Source organism: Aotus nancymaae, unplaced genomic scaffold (assembly GCF_030222135.1).
Source record: "Aotus nancymaae isolate 86718 unplaced genomic scaffold, 86718_ANA_hifiasm-v0.15.2.pri h1tg000040l, whole genome shotgun sequence".
NCBI classification, from domain to species: domain Eukaryota; kingdom Metazoa; phylum Chordata; class Mammalia; order Primates; family Aotidae; genus Aotus; species Aotus nancymaae.
In genome coordinates, this window is record NW_026988454.1 from 123,574,469 (window position 1) to 123,595,391 (window position 20,923).

Sequence of the window (20,923 nt, forward strand, 5' to 3'; positions counted from 1 at the left end):
GTAGAAAGCACAGTAATTCAAGAGCAGGAATAAAGTTAAGTATTTGTATCTTAGAATAATTAATATGATTTCTCTTTCTTACATGGAATAAATTGTTACTGATCACCAGAATTGAGATGTAGCTAAAAGGAAAAAAAAGAAAAAGGATCACTTGACTACCATTTGGAAGAAGATGGGCTTTTAACAGCCCCTTTCAGTAGGAATGAGTTAGTTCCTGGCATGCTTTGGTGGGAAGCACAGTTCTAGGTTCAGGAGAAAGTGAGAACCAACCGTGTATGGGAAAAGCAAATCCCAGTGTGATCAGCTTGCTTGTGGAAGATTAGCGGGCGTGGTCGGGGGGACTAGAGGGCTTAGAGCAAGAGTAAATGTTAGTGAGAGATGGCCTAGGCAGCCTTGTGCCAAAACGAGTGAGAACAATTTGACAGGAAGTTCAGTTGAACGTACGTAGCTCTTCTCCAAATGCTTAAGAAACACAATGAAAAAAAATAGTTACTTTCCCCTTCAACATTATACAGCACATCCTAAATGAAACATTACTTTCTGAGTTACAAGCTGCCCCTGGCAAAGAGGCTGGTTGTAATCTCAATGCGTGCCCTGAAATTAATGTTCCGTGGGCACTCCAGATTTGTGTGACGTACTGTAAGTTATATCTAACCGAACTGTTCTTTTAACTGCCTGCATTAAGCATCGTGAAATGAGTTGCACTGAAAGGAACCACCTGAATAAAAGAGCTTTTATACCTTTATAAGTCCTCACTGCATGACCCCAGGTCACTGCTGTTGAACTTGGGAGCTTTCTCTCCCACTTTTCACTCTCTTGCCTTTAATGGATGGAGGTCTCCACACCAGGTTTTATTTCTCTCTTAGCTGCCAGGTGCTAGCAAATGGTGCTACCAGCCTCATTAGGGGAGGGAGGGGGGATGGTGTGGAGGCAGGCACCGGCCCCTCCGTCATGTGCCCCGCTTTCCAGAGGCCTATGGGATACCAACTGAAAAGAGGTCGCTAGCAGAGCTGCTCACCCCGGAGTTCATTTTCTCTAGACTCATTAAAATGCCGTCTTCATATTTCCCTTGGATTTTTACTTTTCAAAACACTTGACGATGTGCAGCCTCATTTTATTTTACATTAAGCTGACAACCTAACATCTCACCAAGTATCAACTGGGAATACAATTTTGCACTGACTGTGCTGTGCCATCTTGCCAAGTTTTGTCTTTGTTACTCAGCTCCATTCAGAAAGGAATTAATTTGAATTGTATGATGCTATGGTTGTCTCCTTGAAGAAGGGCTAGAATCTTGCACACCTTGGGAAAGTATCTATCTGTGAATGTACTTGAATCTTCCAGGTTATATGCCATTCTTCTCTCATCTTTCCCTTTCACATCATCATGGGTTCCTCTCACGTTAGAATAAATCTTTCCATTTTGCCTCTCCCTACTCAGTGGGATTTTCAAGGGTCTATTGTTTCTGTCTTCACTTCCTTTTACCTGGGAGAAGCTGATACTGATGGAAAGGCATTTTTGAGTCTACATATAAAGCTCTTTGTTTAAAGGGCATTTTTAAAAGAAGAGAATTTTTACATTGCCAAAAGTACCCAGGTGTTGCCTTCCTTCCCCATGAGGATTTTGAACAGAGCACACATTTATACCCATTATCTCTTAATGTCCACCTGTGTGATGGCTATATGCTGTCTACCAACAGTATAATCTGTTCAGGAAGTGCCAAATCTTGGATGGGCACTGGGTCTAAAACTGGCACTGGAGTCATCCACTCAGAGGAAGAAAGATTGAGGACAGGTGGGGAGTCAAACAGGCAAGTTGTCAGGCTTCTTTTCAGATGGTTCTCAGGGTACACTTCCATTACGTAGAACAGTGGATTTGGTGGGGAGTTTTGGCATGTTCTATAGTGGAGCAGCAAGCAAAATTAGAGCTTTTTACTTGTATACTTCTTTGCACGGAGATAGTCTCAGGGTCCCAGTTAAAGCACTGATTTCTTGAAAAGAGTTTGATGTTCTGGCCCATGCATCATTTAAATGAGAGGATAAAAGCAGATTGTGTAACCCACCAATGCCCCTGTGATAGGACTTGCACCCATCTCCTCTACACTTTCATAAAAGCTCCTAAGCAGAGTGCTGTAAGAGTATTATTTATGGGTCTTCTGCCTTAACTCTAGGTGTAGCAGAGATAAGCTACTGTTTATTGAGCACCAACAAAGGGCAGGTACTCTAAGTGTTGAATGCATGCTGTCTTTCAGCCCACAAGAGCCCTGCAAAGGAAGTGCATCACTCCCTGTATTTATGGATGAGGAAGCTGAGTATCAAGAAACTTGCCCAGAGTCATGCAGCTAGCAAGAAGCAAGGCAGGATTTCAGAGCTACTTTTATCTGCTTCTAAAGAGTATACTCTCCCCTCAATTCCCAGTGGTGCTTCTGAAGTACTGTATTGCTTTTTTTCCCTTCTGTTCCTCTTAGCAGTCTTTTGAAAAGAGCATTTATTTAAAGATTTTAGTGCTCAGCTGGGTACAGTGACTCATGCCTGTAATCTCAGCACCTTGGGAGGCTGAGGTGGGAGGATCGCTCGAGCCCAGGAGTTCCAGACCAGCCTGGGCAACATGACCTAACCCCTTCTCTTCCAAAAATGTAAAAGTTAGCTGGGCATGGTGGTGTGCACCTGTAGTCCCAGCTACTCAGGAGGCTGAGGCAGGAGGATCACTTGAGCCTGGGAGGTGGAGGTTGCAGTGAGCTGAGATTGCGCCACTGCACTCCAGCCTGGGCAACAGAGCCAGGTCCTGTCTTAAAAACAAAAAGAAAAAGATTTTAGTGCCCCCTATAACCTCAGGCTTGGGTTCTGAAATGAAAGCTGCTGTTCTGAGATGTTTTGATTGAGCAGTAGTAATACAACTACATCAATGTGACTTGGTGGCCCAGTCACACAGAATTGGTCAGAAAGGGAGTGTTACCTCATACAGCAGTGATTCAAGCCTGGGCTTGGATTTTAAAATGTTGGAAAGTTTTGAAGAAATGGGATTTTTTTTTTCTTCCAAAGATTGTAATAACTTTGCCATCGTACCATTAACGTAATCACCACCTCCTGTTTGTCATGTAACCAATTTATGTTTTTACTAACGTTGAGGAAAGAAATTTTTTTATGCTTCCTCCTCTCTGTCTTTCAGTTCTTTCCCATGTACACTGTGTGGATCATTGATAAACTTAAGCAGGAAGGTCAGTGCTTGCTTCCCTGGGGTTTGGACGGTGCTCAGTGAGTGGGAAGCCATCATGAGAGGAGCCGGGCAGGTTGTGTGTCTGAACCCTTGTCATTTTGCTGTGCTCCTCATTGGGTCATGTCAGCTTCCACTGACTTTTCATTGCATGTTTGGAAACTCTCATAACCAGGGCAAAGCCCAGGGAAATCTCCACTCTTATGGTGTTGGTCTCGTTCTTGTAGTTTCCATGTGATAGCAGCATAGTTTACAGATAACTTTTTGAGCTTTTGGAGAACTCCTGAGACTTATTTTGTCTTTGCCTGCAGCCAAAATAATTGAAGCTTTGTCAGTCTATTTCAGCAGCACTTCTTCAGGTAGAATGTGATACTATTTGGGATGTTCAGACAGACCAAAGAGAACACAGATTGTAGCTCCTCCTGGAGCTATAATCCTGGTTTTATATATGATAAAAGTGAAATGGAATTTTAGTTCACAAGACATACCAAGGCAACTTGGTCATTATATAGTAGCAGCCTCGCTTATAATTTCCAAAGTTTCCTCTGAGTTTTAATCTGACGTTTGTTTATTCCATTCTCCAAGGAAAACAGGATTTCTCAGCTCTTCCCTGTAGCTGCTGAAATAAATTTAAACAGAATTTGAAGGCAAGTGAAGTAGGTCAGAATCCATCCAGAAGCCAAGAACCCACCTCTCTTCCCTCCTCTAGTTTTCTGCTTTGTCTGCCCATCCGCATTTCCTCTTAAGTCCTCTAAGGAGAGTATGGGAAGAAAGAGAGTCAAATTCAATGATGCAGAAAGTTTCAGAGAAAGTGGTTGTAGATGACTGATGAAATTTGATGCCATCCTCACTGCTGGCCCTGTAATTCTCTAAAAAAAATAGGAGACACGATAGACATAGTCAAATCATACTAATAAACTATTTTTCAAGCATCCACATGCCCAGAGATGCTTAAAAGACCAGTAAATGGACGTGTCAGATGATATATGTGAGTAAACTAATATGATACTCAAATCAATAAAATAAAAACAAAATATTTTAAAGGTGGCAAACCTCATGAGAGCACAGTACTCACAAGTATATAACCTTCTTTTGCACATATTTCTCCTCACATATATATGCACATAATCAGATAGTGGTAGGAAAATTTTTGAACCTCTGACCCCCTCCCCCTTCCTAGTAGGAAGCATTTGAGGGAAAAGAGAGGAAACAGCATGTATTGACCACATGCTACTTCCTCTTAGGCACTCACACATGCTTTTTGTCTTACCTAATCCTGTATAACATCCCTGTACAGCAGGGGTATTCTCATTTTTACAGATGAAGAAATTGAAGCTCAGAGAGGTCACACAGTTTTAAAAAGTGATGGGACCAGATTTCAAAAACAGGTTCACCTGACTCTAAAGACCTTGTGTGAATTCTCTTTCCACTAAACCCTGCTGCCTCACCAGAGAGCCACTGATGTCTTTACTTGATGCGTTCATGGCATCTTTGCTCGGTTTGAGTTAAGTGAGTAATTCTTAAATGACTGTAGGATAAGAAGACCTCCCGTAGAGGCTTTACAAAAAACAAATATCCCCAGTCGTATTGCTTTCATCCTCGCTCTCTTAACTATAATCAGCATTGATTCTTTCCTATTCCCTGATACCATTAAGTTATGATAACATTAGGGTGACGGAAAATAAAATCAGCAAATATGGATACTGCTCATTAGCTCAGTAAAATGTGAGAATTGGCAGTAAAGTAGGTCTTATCTAAAAGGTAGGGACATAAATACAAAGCACAGGTTTAAAAGCATTTCAGATAAAGATAACTCTGCTAAACAAGCTTTTTTAGGTGTAAAGGAAAAGACAGTCTTGCTTCTGAGCATCCTATTGTAAGCATGATTCTGCCCCTATGGATGAGAGTGTTCTTATAAAATAAGCCATGTCTGTTCAATTGTATTCAGATGTTACATCTAGTACATAGTAGGTACTGGGTAACAGTTGAAGTGAATCACTCTTAGTCTCTAATAAAATGTCTTTTAACTGCTTCATTTTGCTTCTGTTCCTTGTACATCTGGATTACTTTACTCTCTTCTAATTTTGACTGTCATCCCCAGCGATTAGAGAAAGAAAGCACAGATTAAGCTTTCTCATTTCATTTCCCCAACTTCTGCCTCAGTGGAATTCATGCCATTTCAGGAACTCTTCCTTTTTAGGAAAGACATCTGTCTTTGTCATGCATCCCCTGGTCCTCAGTCCTTATTAATCTTCGAAATCCCACCCATCCCAGGTGTCACCTCACTGAAGCCTGAATGTCACTGTCAGGGCCCCACGAAGTGTTATTGCTCTCCTCACTCCCTGTGCATATTTTAAAAATCACTTAACAAAAAATTTAAAAGCTCCAAGGGAAAATTAGGTATAGTAATAACATTTTCATATTATTATTTGCCATATTGGCATTGAGGCAGAGAAATCTGTTAGAAAAACTGTTTGCTCTTTTCCCATGTGTCTATATTGAATAATATAAAGCTGGATATGCTCTCTCTATTCTGAAGCTGTCATGTGTTATAACAACTGGTTTGACACTTATTATCTTTTTTAATGCAAAGAGGAAATTGTCAGAGTTCACAACAGTAAAATAGATCTTTTGTTATTTGTACTATTTTCACTTGAAAGTATTTTTTACTATCTTTGCCTTGATAAAACTGAAGTTTATATGGTAAAAGACGATTGTGTGACGTGAAATGCCAGAATTTGGACAGTATCAGAGCAAAGCAGGATTCAAATGAATCATTAATTGGTATTTTTTAGAACCAATGTTTATAAGCAAAGCTGTCAACTCAGATCACAGCCTAACCTCATAGAATCTGAGTTTTTTATCAGAATAATTATTCATCAGTGACTTTAATATGTCTTCCTGACATTGTTAAATGTGTACTTTTCATGCTGGTTCATAAGCATATATTATGCACCCTGGCTTCACTCAGGTCTGCATTCATTCATTCCAGGGGTATGAAAAGGGAAGAGAAAGCCTCACAAATACACTGAATTATGCTTTTAATTTTATATCCCTGGGAGGAATTTGTGATCAGATGATTCTGGCCTTTGTGCTGTGCTGCCTTGAAAACAATTTTTAAAGTACTTAACAGTTAAGCTTAAAAACTACTTTCATCTACTTTCAATGAACCTTTGATATTTAATAGTGAAATTATACAGAGTGAGAAACACAATGACAGCCCCAAATTAATTTTTTCCAGCCTGCCAAATGGACATTCAGGAAATGAATGGACATTTCCAGACTTAATTTGCCAGTTTACATTCTTTGAAGAGTTAGGGAGAAGAACTCTCAGAGTGAGCTGCCATAGAACAGACTGGGAATGAGACCATTGAATCTAGAGCCATCATGTTTCCAGGCCTGGCTCTGCTGCTGCCACTTCCTCCCCTAGAGACCCTCAGAGAGTCTCTCTGCACCTTCAGAACTCAATGTTAATTTCAGGGGTCAAGCTAGACCTCACTTCATCTCCAGTCTCTTCCCTGCCCTAACAGTCTGTGATTCAAACTGAGAAGTATGACAGCAGCTTTCGGCCTTTTAAAAAACAGCAGAGACCCAAGAGATTCTGGGTATGCTGTTTTTCTCAGAACCAAGTAGTGGCCCTTATATTGGAATAACTTGTTCATTCTGGACAGTCAAGAAATATTACATGCCTGTATAGGAGATGCTCTGCTTGGTGCTGTTGGGAAGGACAAAAATCAGAAAACAGTGAATTGGACAGAGAAGATGAGAGTAAAGGCAGCATATGTCCTGTCAGATTAGTGCTTTCTGTAGTAAATGTTGAGAGCAGACTTTGGGATGCTAAGGGAAGCCTCACAGATCCATAGCTGCAGAGCAGGAGTATGCTATGTGCAGGCAATGGTAGAAGTGGGGCTGTAGGAAACACAGCCACAGGTTTGAACAAAGATGGGTACGGCAATATGGATCTAGCTAAATACTTTTTTTCCTATTAAATGTAACTGTTACTAGGAGATTTTCTGAGAATAAAAGTATTACTATTGCAGAAAATTTGGAAAATAGAAAAACATATTGAGATGGTAAAAATCACCCATAATCTTACAGTCAGTAGATCACTAATTCAGTAGTACTTTATTTGATTTCTTTTTGGCCATGTGTATGTGTGTGTATTCTTTTTAAAATTGAACTTCAGATCATATTATGTATGTTTTATATTCTGCTTATTTCATTTAACATTGTTTTACTTTTCCCTACATTATTAAATGTTCCTTGAAAACATTTTCAAGGGGTGTGTAGTATTTCATTATATAGAGGTACCATAATTTGACTTTTTCTGTATTGAAGCACATATTGATTGTTTCTGTTTTGCTGTTGCAAATAACACTCTGATGAATATTCTTGTATAGAAATTTTTGCTTACTTATCTGATGGAGATTTTTTTAAAGCATACTTTACTTTCATATGGAGTTTAATGTGGCAGTTGAGTTTGAACTTTAAATTATAGGCATTAGAAATCACTTAATTTTTTATCATGATATGGACTAAAACTTTGGCTCTAGAAATGAATGTAATTATATCTAAGAGACTGGAGGATATCTCTATGCTGGGACAAGTAGGAATACTATGAAAAAAGAGCTTTGAGAACTGATGCTGGTATTGATTCATTTATTTATATGAACCAGGAGCTCTGCTAGGCCCTGGGAATTGAAGATGACTTTGATTAGTTCAGGTCACTCTCAGCTATTTCCTCTTTCTCTTTTCTTTTCTGTTCTGTTTCTTTCTTTCTTTTTTTTATTTTTGGCAGAATCTCACTTTGTTGCCTAGGCTGGAGTAATGGTGCGATCTCAGCCCCCTACAATTTCTGCCTCCCGGGTTCCAGCGATTCTCCTGCCTCAGCCACCCGAGTAGCTGGGATTATAGTGATGCACCACCTTGCCTGGCTAATTTCGTATTTTTAGTAGAGACGGGGTTTCACCATGTTGGCCAGGATAGTCTCAAACTCTTGACCTCAGTTGATCCACCCACCTCAATCTCCCAAAGTGCTGGGATTACAGGTGTGACCTACCACGACTGGCCTCATCTCTTTCCATAACTACTGCAGTTCTACTCATAACTAGTTTTCCTGTTTCTACCCTTTCTTCTCTCTGTTTTCTACCCAGCCGTTAGAGTGTTCTTTTTAAGACATAAATCAGACTATGTACATAACATCCGTTAGCTTCTCGTTATATGGAAGTATGGAATAAAACCCAGCTTCTTAATATGGTCTGCAAAGGCCAGTGTACTGCCCATTTATTACCTCCAGCTTTACTGGCGTTTTGTGCATTTCCTAAAATGTGCCAAGCTCTTTCCTATCCTAGGGTTTCCCCATACATTGCCTTTCTTCCTGAATACTCTTCCCCCAGTCTTCACCTAGCTATCTCATGCTTACTGTTTAGTCTCAGGTCAGTTTTCACTATCAGAGAGAAGCCTTTTTGACTACCATCACCCCTTAATTAATTCCCCCATACCAAGTATTTTTCTTTCAAGTACTTATCACAATTTATTATTATATCTTTATTTAATGTATGACTTCTCCACTAGACTGTAAGCTCGATGAAGGCAGGGATCATGACTGTCTTGTTCACTTTTACCCGGTACCTATCACTGTCATTGTCATATGGTAGGGGTGAAAGAATGAATTAAAGGTGAATAAGAGACACCATCCCAGTGTACTTAGGATTTATACTCTTATTGAGCTTCCATGTTGGTTGAATGAATAAGAGAAGAGTATGAATCAGAAGTGATGAATGATGGCTTTAGTTTAGATGGTTGGTAGAATAAAAATAGCATTGACAGAAATGGTTAGGCAAAGAGATAAGTCAGATTGGGAAAGAAATGAATCTGGTGTTAGGCATGTAGAATTTAAGGATGAAAACTGGATAATTCACTGGAAAAATTCATCATGCCAGTACCAGTCTCTTGCCTTCATAAAACAAAGCCATAACCCAAAACTATTGTTTGTTTCTTATTTGGGGACATTATTCATGAATCAGAGAACTCATTTATTTTTATTGAGGTTCTGGAACCCAAATTTTAAAAAGAATATTGCATTTGTCCTACTGAATTGCAGATGGATAAACAGAAGAGAGAAAGCTATCATTTTATTTTCACTTGAAGACATGGCATTCTGCCATCTCTATTACAGAATTCCTGATGACTTCTTATTCTGTTTGGAAGAGAAACAGAAGTTGGACCTTTCCTTCCTTCCTCACCTCCCTGGCCAATCCTCACTTCCCATCAACTCTCACTTTATTATTTTGGAAAAATATCTAAATTATTAATTTGAGGAGCTTCCATGGTGTTTTCACATACTTCATAGGATCCAACCATAGTATCAGGGTTACAGTATTAGATTTTTGAATACAGTGTTAAAATCTTGGTATTTTTCAGAATTGCAAAGATACATTTAAATTAGAAGCTTATTTTCCCCAAGGAATAGTAGAAATAGTCTTTGCTCTGTGAAATGTGAGTAATGCAAGAGTGGGCTTGATTATGACTTGAGCAGGATTATAGATCTTAGAAAGGCCTACCTAGATATAAGCTCATCTTTTCGCATTATAGGCCAAGCATATTTTTAGAAAACGAATAAAGATAGGAACCAAAATCCCATCTCCGGTAGGTGCCTTTTGGCCTTTTGTCTGTAGAAGTTGCAAACTTTTATTGCTGGACTGGTTGGTTGTTTTATTTGTTTTCAACAAGTAAATCTGGGTTTCAAATATAATTTTTTTTAAGTTATGTAAAAGACTGAGGAATTATCTTGCTGCTTGAGCACCTTTCTATGACAGTGCCCAACTCTCCTTTTCAGTAACCAACTCAGCCTGACACAGTTATACTCTGCTTAACAGTCTGTAAAATGTTATTTAAATATTTCTAACTTATTGTTTCATGCTGGGTTTTATGGAACATAAATTTCTATTTAGGCCACTAATTTACAGTAGAAGTTTGTTACTAATATCACTGCAGGCTCCATCCATCTAAAAATATTGCTCATAACCTATGCTAAAAATATGTTATATATTTGCACTGTATGTAAACATTGTTGTGTTTTATTAGTGTGCAGTGCTTTGTCTATGGAAATGTTGGTATTGCAGCATATATTTAGCGGGATAGGATATAAGTGTGGTGGAAAGGCTACAGAAAAGTGAAATCCCTGCAGGATGGGATTTATGGAATTTTCAGAGCACTTTGCAGAAAATCTACATGTAATACCCACATTTTCTACAGAAGCAAAGTGGAATCTTGCAGAATGTTCAGAGAAGCCCTGTTATTTCATGTATTCTCTGTATTTCTAACTGGCTAATGGAAGACTGAAATTGCAAATATATTCAACTCAAAAGAGGCAATCATTATTGCTTCAATGACCATGTTTTTACCTTCAAAAAATATATTTTAAATAGGCCAGAAATAACATAAGTTGGATCTTCTTTTTGGTAATGAAGAGACATAATTCCAAGTAATGACATTTTGGTTTATTTCTCTGAGTGACCTTGAGCTGGAAAAGATGATTCAGGGATGGAAAGTGTAAGACTTTGGAAGAATTTCCTTGGATCATTTTGAGTAAACTTCAGTCACAGCTGGGGCACTATGGCTCATACCTGTAATCCCAGCACTCTGGGAGGCTGAGGTGGAGGATCTCTTGAGGCCAGGAGTTTCAGACCAGCCTGGGCAACATAGTGAGACCTCATCTGTACTTGACAACAACAACGAAAAACCTTTAGTGACTACAAGTCACTTAGACTTGTTACCTTTATTTATTCTGAGCTCTAAATCTGCCTTTTATTAGTAAAAATGAGGGAAAGAGTGGATTAATTGTGGGTTAATCCTAGTTTATAAAAGTTAGTTTTGTTCTTGAGGTCCTGGCAGGTTGGATTCCTTGCGTGAGGCAAACTGTGCACTGATATGATCTTCCTTGCTTTGACAGAAGCATCACTGCTGTGTACCACCTGGTAAACCCAAAGTTGCTACTTGTTGGCCAGTTGAAAAGATTATTGTGCTTTAAAAATAGACTGATTTAAGTTGCCAATTAGGTCACCCAAAGCTGAGCTTTTATCACTTTTCAAGGGTATGTTAAGATTTGATAACCATTTTTATAAATGGAGTATCTTACAACTTGTTTAACATTTGCAGAAAATTAAGGCCACTGGTTCTTCCCCTAAAATAGTGATGCAATGGTAAGTTTACCATCCTATATTTACATGTTCCCTAGAGCTCCAAAAGTCATCATCTTGTGATGAAGATTTTTTTATAAACAACTCCCAAGGAATTTTAATGTAGCAAATGAATCTTGGAAAACTGTTCTTTTCTAATTTACTACTTCATTCAGTGCATGTTAAAGAAGCAGCAGTGAATCGTATAATTAAATATGATTTTAAAGGCTTCTGAGGTGGCACTTGCCAGTTGATACTCATGGCATTTTGCTTGGCCTGTTGGACTGAGGCAGGAGGGCTTCTAATGCTCTTCTCTTCTTAAGGCAGACTAAGTGTAAAGGATGCTTTATTGGCAGAGTGCTGGTCACCATGCCTTTAGACGTCTCATGCTATCATCACCTGCTCTGCAGAGGCACACACTCTTTTCTTGCTGAGAAGAAGGCCAGTTCTTCTCCTGTTGGTTGTTTTACTTAGAAACCAAAAATGTTCCCATTCAAACGCTAAAGCATTTTCTGAAAGCTAACCAGTAGATCACTAGGATAAATGGGATGCAATCTGAGTGATAAAGGATTTCTACAAAGGTCCTTTATTCTGAGTTCACAATAAAACCAACCCTCCCTAACCAGCCTTTATATCCACAGACAGGGCATTGCGTGCAATTCCTTTAACTGTAATCCAGTCCATCTTCAACCTATGCTTCCATTTTCAAGACCAAGACATCTTTTGACTAGATAAACTTCTGTGGCCAGGATCATGGTTGTCCTCCCATCTCAGCTTGGCCAGTGCATACACAGGCCTGTACCAGCCTGGATGATAAATGTGAAGACTGGACTGCATTTCATGGCTAGGTTCTCCTCTTTGTTATTTTCTCTCCTCCTGTGGTTATTTTTTCTGTTCTTGTAGAAAAGAGAACAAAGCCCATTTAACAACTGCAAAGCACATAGTCTGCAGAGACCTTAAGGATTACTGGCAACAAAACATATTTATGTCTTTAATAAGGAATTGAAATTTACCACTCACTAAAAATTTTCCTTCTCTTTGCTTTCTCTGTTTTCTCTTTGGAAATTGTTGGAAATTTAGGAGGATAAGTTTGGTCTCCAGGATGTTATTTTGATGTCTTTTGTTTTCTGAGGAAGTATTTTATAGTATTTTCTGACAGTGATACAATTTTGAGGTAATTCTAAATTCATGTGTACACGCTCAATTTTGAATTAAGTATTAAAATACTTTGTATGGCTTCCAACTATCTCAAGTCTGAAATAGTATGTGGCATATAATAAATGAAAGTAAGAGTGAGAGTTTATTGAAAGGGCAAAATATGTGGCTGTGGAATAGAGGTGCTGTATTTCAAGGTGAAAATTAAGTGATATTTGTACAATTCAAATTAAAACTACTCAGATGACAAAATCCTGGTGTCTGTGTAATGGTCCTCTAACAAAGTCTCTTAAAAGACAGGGAGACTTTGATGCCACGAATCATGCAGGGTATTTTAAGAGTGGGTTCCTAAAGTGCCCTGATCCCCCTTTTTGTACTCCTCAGGACACATGGTTAAGGAAGTTCCTAGAGACTTGTATTTGGAGCTGAGGGATATAAAAGCACTATTGAAAGTCAGTGAAATATGGTGAGGTAGGTCATCCACGCTTTCGCCTCATTCAAATTATTTACTTGTTCATCATTTATACGTTTCTAAATAAGCCTTTTTTTGATGCAACTTTAGATTTTTACAAACATCCCACCAAGATTAGTAGAACTGACATATGATATCTTATTTCCTTCTTAGGGATTGGAATTCTTTTCATTGTTTTTTCAAAATGTTTTAATAGTCCTCTGAGTCCCAAATCTATCCTCTGGGGATTTTCCCTACATAGTTGAAGTTAACTATTTTGGTTGGGGAGTGAGGCTGAGAGAAGCTTTGCTCAGAGAGAGGTAAAGCAAACTTTGAGGAGGGATATAGAAACTGTATTTCTATCTGTACATGCTATTTTATTTAAAAAGTTTTATATTCTAAGGCTATGATATTCATTCATCGGTTCATTCACCAAATGTTTGAGTATCTTTTCTGGGTGTACTGTGTATAGTAGATGATTTGATCTCTTTTGAGTTGAATTTTAAAGGATTATCCTAGGGAAACTTGAGAGTTACAGAGGAGACTAAAACATGATTTCTGCCTTCAAGGGGCTTACACTTTGATAGATGTAAAATAACAAAGCAGTATGAATTAAGTGAGGTAACAGAAATACAAATGCCATAGGAGTTTAGAGGAAGGAAGCCCCTATTGCAGGTACGGTTTCCTAACATTATTTGTACTAGACCTTGAAAGATGCATGGGATTTCTTTAGACAGGTGAGGCAGAGAAATATATTTCTGGAAAAAGTGATAGGAGTAAGAAAGGACATATTTAGGAAATGGCAAGTGCTTCAGTTTGGCTGCAATATAAGGTGCATGTGAGGTATGCAGGGAAGAGTAGGAAATAAGGTTGATATATAGGTTGGGGTCAGAATAGAACTTTGAATGTGCCACACAAGAGGGATTGAATTTATGTGATAGCTGATCTTGAAGATTGAAAACTAGGAAATTACCCAGTCAGACTGTGCTTTAGAAGGATGTGCTGTGGGGCTGGGCATAGTGTACACCTGTAATCTTAGCACTTTGGGAGGCCGAGGTGGGAAAATTGAGGCCAAGAGTTTAAGAAAGATGTACTGGAAAGCCATGAATAAAACAGGTTAGAATGAAGGATAAAGGGCACAGAGAAACTGGAATTCAGAAATTCTATTGGAATTACCTATAAAAAACAAAGGTAGAGCCACTTTAAATATGTACAGTTTATATATGCCAGTAACAGCTAAATAAAGCTGTTTAAAGAAAAAAAATGTAAGGTATTATAATGAGGCCCTGAACTTGGAAATATGGAGGAAAGTTCAGATTTGAATGACATTTTGGAAATAGAACCTACAGAGGAGGAAGGAAAGAGTGAAGAAGTTGGAGTGGAGTCAAAGATGATGAAGTTTTTAAGCTTGGGTAATTTAGGAAAATTTTGGAGCCAGAATAGAAATAGAGAAGTCAAGAGGAGGGAGGAGAAAGCATTCTGATGAATCTCTTGGACATATTGTAACTGAAGTATCCACAAGATATCAGTGATTTTGTCCAGGAGGCAGGTAAGAATGTGGAGTGGTGGTGCATGGCATAGGTCACCTTCTCAGCTGATGCTGTGCAAGCTGAAGCTATGGATATGGATGGAATAAATTGCTTAGCAATTTCTTGTAACTCTAACTTTCTGTGACCTGAGTTAAACTATCTCTAGTGTACTTGAATAGTATCTAAGTTGGTATTGTGGCCTAATATGGGGGGAGGTAATTTCTGTGATTTTTACATTGGTTTTATTACTAAGGTATTTGTATACATAGACTGTAACAGAACATAAATTCCAAAACAGATAAATAGTTTTTATATTTGTTCACATGAAAATGACAAGCATCCTCTCTCCTAGGTGTAGGGGGAGAAACTTTGAGAAAAAGAAGGGTCTGGGGGTTTCTGAAAACCAAAGCTAAAAGGGACAAAAATAGAATGAGATCCTTTTCTATAGCATTCTTTCTCTGTGATTTTAGGAAATCATCTTAAAAATTTCTTTTAATTCTGTAATTCTTTTTGTTTGTTTTAATTCAGGACCACAAATAGGAAAATCTGCCATTTGTATTTTTTGTTTAATCAGTTCTCTCATTAGCACATTCTAATGTCAGTATTCCCTGATTTATTGACTGAAGTTTAGTGGATTCTCCATGTATGTTTGGTTATTTGTTGCTGTTAATTGCTCTTGAATTTTGGGATTTTTAATTTATCAATAATAGAGCTCCTCTAGGCATGAGTGATGTTCCAGATATCTAGTTGTCTTGAAAATGTAATTGAGGAAGGGCACGGTGGCTCACACCTGTAATTCCAGCACTTTGGCAGATCACTTGAGATCAGGACTTCGAGACCAGCCTGGCCAACATGGTATAAAACCCCTTCTCTACTAAAAATACAAAAATCAGCCGGGCATGGTGGCAGGTACCTGAGATCCCAACTACTCAGGAGGCTGAGGCAGGAGAATCTCTTAAACCCAGGAGACAGAGCTTGAAGTGAGCTGAGATTGCACCACTGCACTCCAACCTGGGCAGCAGAACAAAACTTCATCTCAAAAAAAATAAAAAAGGTGATTGAAAAATGCCAGATTTTTCAATGAGTGGCAGGTATTTATTTCTGCTCTATTCATTCAAGGTGACTATTCATTCTTTGGGGTTAGCACTATTCCACCCCACAACTCTACCTATTTGGCTTTTCTACCTTGATTTTTGTATTTTTTAAATATTAGACCATTACAGTTTAGTACATAAATTATGTGCATATTCTAAAATATTTTATCCAGTTTTGTAACAGAATTGTACCTATAGAGAAATACTTTGAAGTTTTAGTTCAAGACCATAAACCAACAAAAGGGGCCAGGTGTGGTGGCTTATGCCTGTAATCCCAGCAGTTTGGAAGGCTGAGGAGGGCGGATCACCTGAGGTCATGAGTTTGAGACCAGCCCCGCTAACATGGTGAAACCCTGTCTCTACTAAAAAAATATAAATTAGTTGGGCTTAAATGATGCATGCCTGTAGTCCCAGCTACTCGGGAAGCTGAGGCAGGAGAATCACTTGAATCTGGGAGGTGGAAGCTGCAGTGAGCCAACATGGTTTCATCGCACTCCAGCCTGGGTGACAAGAGTAAAACTCTGTCTCAAAAAAAAAAAAAAAAAAGGAAAAGGAAGTGTGGAGCTCAGATTTTCAGTCAACTTTAGAGATTTTGACATTAGTACAGATTCCATAGATATTAAAAGACTACTAAAGAGTAATTTGAACAACTTTATGCTAATAAATTAGACATCGTAGTTATAATGGAGAGATTTATTAAAAGATAAAAATTATTGTATGGGCATAGTGGGTGACATGCATGTAGTCCAGCACTTTGGGAATATGAGACAGGAGGATCACTTGAAACCAGGAGCTCAAGACCAGCCTGGACAGCATAGTGAGACCCCCATCTTAGCCGGGCATGGTGACATGTACCTATAGTCCCAGCTACTCTGGAGGCTGAGATGGGAGGATTGCTTGAGCCTGGGAGGTTGAAGCTGCAGTGAGCCATGATCACGCCACTGCACTCTGACCTGGACAACAGAGTGAGATTCTGTCTCAAAAAAAAAAAAAAAAAAAAGGAAGAGAAAGAAATAAAAATTACATAAATCACTCAGGAAGAAATAAATAACTGAAATAACCACATATGTTAAAGAAATTGGGCCAGGCCCAGTGGTGCACGCCTGTAATCTCAGCACTTTGGGAGGCCAAGGCAGGTAGATCACAAGGACAAGAGATAGAGACCATCCTGGCCAACATGCTGAAACCCCGTCTCTACTAAAAATTCAAAAATTAGCTGGGCATGATGGCACGTCCCTGTAGTCCCAGCTACTCGGGAGGCTGAGGCAGGAGAATTTCTTGAAGCCAGGAGGCGGAGGTTGCAGTGAGCCAAGATTGCACCACTGCACTCCAGCCTGGCGACAGAGCAAGACTCTGTCCAAAAAAAAAAAAATTGACTTTTTGTGTTTTTGAGACAGAGTCTCTGTCTGTTGCCCAGACTGAGTGCAGTAGCACAACGAGGGCTCACTGAGCCTCAACCTCCCAGGCTCAAGTTGTCCCTCTGCCTCAGCCTCCCAAGTAGCTGGGACTACAGGCACACACCACTACACCCAGCTATTTTTTTTATTTTTAAGCAGAGATGAGGTCTCACTATGTTGCCTAGGCTAGTCTGGACCTGCTGAATTCAAACCTTGACCTCCCAAAGTGCTGGGATTATAGGCATGAGCCACCACACATGGACAAGAAATTGAATTTAAAGCTATAAGATTTTCCACCGAGAAACACCAGGCTTAGATGGCTTTACTGATGAATTCTGCTAAACATTTAAGGAAGAAATGATATTAATTCTACATAAACTCTTCCAGAAAAATTGAACAGAAGGCAATATTTCCCAGTTCAGCCTCTGAGCCCAGCATTACCCTACTTCCAAAACTAGACAAAGATATTACACAAAAAGAAAATTATAGGTCAGGCGAGGTGGCTGATGTTCAAGACTGGCCTGACTAACATGGCAAAACCCCATCACTACTAAAAATACAAAAATTAGCCAGGCATGGTGGCGGGCATCTGTAATCCAAGATCGTGCCACTGCATTCCAGCCTGGGCTACAGAGTGAGACTCTATCTTAAAAAAAAAAAAAAAAAGAAAGAAAAGAAAAGAAAAGAAAAAGAAAATTATAGACCAGTATTCCTCATGGAACACAGAATTTTAAAATTTTAACAAATTGAATCCAACAATCCATAAAAAGGACAACTCTTTCAAGTGTTGTTTTTTTTTTTTTTCATGGAATGCAAAGCTGGTTTAACAACCAGTGTAACTTAATATATTTAAAAAAAAACTGTTAGTTTGCCATGGCTACCATAACAATAAATCATAAATTAGATAGATACAACAACAGAAATTTATTTTCTCACAACTCTGGAGTTTAGAAGTCCAAAATTAAGGCATTGGCAAGTTTGATCTCTTCTGTGTTCTCTCTCCTTGGCTTGCAAGTGGCTGCCTTCCTCCTGTACTCTCACATGGTCACTCCTGTGTGTGTGACTTTCTGTGTCTTAATTGCTTCTTATAAGGACACTTCTCATATTAGATTAGAGGCCACCCTAACGAGGTCATTTTAAGTTAATTACTTTTATTTTTTTTTTGAGACAAGGTCTCACTCTGTTCCCTAGGCTGGAGTTCAGTAGTACAATCTTGGCTCACTGCAACCCCTGAATCCCTGGCTCAGATGATCCTTCTGCCTCAACCTCCCAAGTAGTTGGGACTACAGGAATACACCACCATGCCTGGCTAATTTTTGTATTTTTTGTAGAGATGGGATTTTGCCATGTTGGCCAGGCTGGTCTCCAACTCTTGGACTCAAGTGACCTGCCTTCCTCGGCCTCCTAAAGTGCTGGGATTGTAGGCATGAGCCACCATGCCCAGCCTAGTTACCTTTTAAAGTCTGTCACAAATACAGTCACTTTCTCAGGTACCAGGGTTTAAGACTATAACGAATGAATGAGGGGGTAGAAGGAACACAGTTTAACTTATTTGTAACATAAACTAAACATTGTGTGATCTTCTTAATAGAAGCAAAAAAATAATTTTGTAAAATCTAATACCTACTCCTGATAAATACCAGCAAATGAGAAACATAAGAAAACTTCCTAAAACTGATAAAGGGCTCTATAAAAATCCAGCAGTTAACTTAATGGCAAAAGACTGAATACTCTGCTCCTAATGTCAGGACTATGTTAGGGATATCCACTTTCATGTCTTCCATTCAGCATTGTACTGGAATAGAATTTCTAGCTAATGCAGTGAGGCAAGGAAGAGAAGTAAAAGGCATCCAAATTGAAAAGGAAGAAATAAAACTGTTTTTAATTCTTAGACATCATCATCTATGCAGAAAATCCAGTGGAATCCACAAAATTAATAAGTGAATTTAGCAAGTGGCAGGATACAAATCATTGTACAAAAATCAGTTGTATTTCTGTATACTATCCACAAACAATCAACAATTATAATTGTTAAAAACTACGATAGCATCAAAAGATTTGAAATACTTAGGGGAAAAATCTGATAAAAGATGTGCAAGTCCAGGCGCATTGGCTCATGCCTGTAATCCCAGCACTTTGGGAGGCTGTGGCAAGCAGATCACTTGAGCTTAGGAGTTAGAGACCAGCCTTGACGACATAGCACAACCCTGTTTCTGCAAAAGATAAAAAAACTAGCTGGTTGTGGTGGCATGCGCCTGTAGTCCTAACTGCTCAGGAGTCTGAGGTGGGAGAATAGCTTGAGTCTGGGAGGTAGAGGTTACAGTGAGCTGAGATAGCGCCACTGCACTCCAGCCTGAGTGACAGAGTGAGACCGTGTCTCAGGGAAAACAAACAAACAAACAAAAAAACGACCAGGCACAGTGGCTCACGCTTGTAATCCTAGCACTTTGGGAGGCTGAGGCAGGTAGATCACAAGGTCAAGAGTTGGAGATCATCCTGGCCATCATGGTGAAACCCCATCTCTACTAAAAATACAAAAATTAGCTGGGCGTGGTGGCGGGCGCCTATAGTCCCAGCTACTCGGGAGGTTGAGGCAGGAGAATTGCCTGAACCCAGGAGGTGGAGGTTGCAGTGAGCCGAGATCACCCTATTGCACTCCAGCCTGGTAACAAAGCAAGACTCCATCTCAAAAAAAAAAAAAAATACTTGGAGAAATAAAGAGATTGTGTATGGGTCAGAAGATTCAATATTATAAAGTTTTTGGCTCTCCCGGTATTTATCCATAGATTCAATATGATTCCAGTTAAATCCCAGCAGGCATTGTTGAAGAAAATGATAAGCTTATTTTCAAATTTATATGGAAATGCAAAGAAGTCAGATTAGTCAAAATGAATTTGAAAAAAACAAACTAGTGACCTAACATTTACCTGACTTGAAGATTTATTGTAAACCTACCTTACTCAAAACACTATAGTATTCATATAAAAGGTAATGGAACAGAATAGAGAGCCTAGAGGTAGACCTGCACAATTATGGACAACTGATTTTCAACAAAGGTACAAAGGCAGTGGAAAAAAGAAAATCTTTTCAACAAATGGATATTCATATGTAAAAATGAACTTCAAATTCATGCCTTGTACTATAGACGAAAGTTGACCCCAACTGGATTATTGATCTAAATGTAAAACCTAAAATTATAAACTTTCTTTAGGAAAAAGAAAATGTAAGAGAAAACCTTTGTTTTCTCTTACTTAGGCAAACATATTTAAGATATAGCATCAAAAGAACAATTCATAAAAGAAAAAAATTGAAAAATTGAACTTCATCAAATGTAAAAGCTTTTGCTCCTCCAAAGACACTTTTAAGAGAATGAAAAGATAAGTTACAAACTGGGGGAAAACATTTGCAAATCATAAATGAACATTGATAACATCATAAGTTACAAACTGAGGGAAAACATTTGCAAATCTAATAGAGAACATATGAAGAATGCTTACATTCAACAACATAAACACCTCGGGAAAAAAAGGCAAAATGTTTGAACTGATTCTTCACCCAAAAGGATATATAAGTGGCAAATAAACAGATAAAAAGGTATTCAACATCATTAGATGTTAGGGAAATGCAAATTAAGGCTAAAATATGATACCACTATGTACCTATTAGTGTTTTTTAAACTGAGCATGCTAAATGTTGGAGAGGATATGAAGGAACTGTAACTGTTAACACTCTGCTGCTCTGTTGATGGGAATCTAAAATGATATAGCTGCATTGGAAAACAGTTTGGCAGTTTCCTAAAAAGTTAAACATATGCCTACATATGATTCAGCCATTTCACTCTTATGTATTTAGAAAGAGAAAGCATATACCCATACAGAGACTTACATATAAATGTTCATAGCAG

General features: G+C 38.7%; 1 protein-coding gene across 1 annotated transcript in view; it reads left to right on the top strand.

Annotated features, from left to right (window-relative positions):
• The window catches only part of BTBD9 (BTB domain containing 9), a 476,557-nt gene that overhangs the window by 159,391 nt on the left and 296,243 nt on the right, over positions 1-20,923 (top strand). The gene's annotated exons all lie outside the window — the stretch shown is intronic.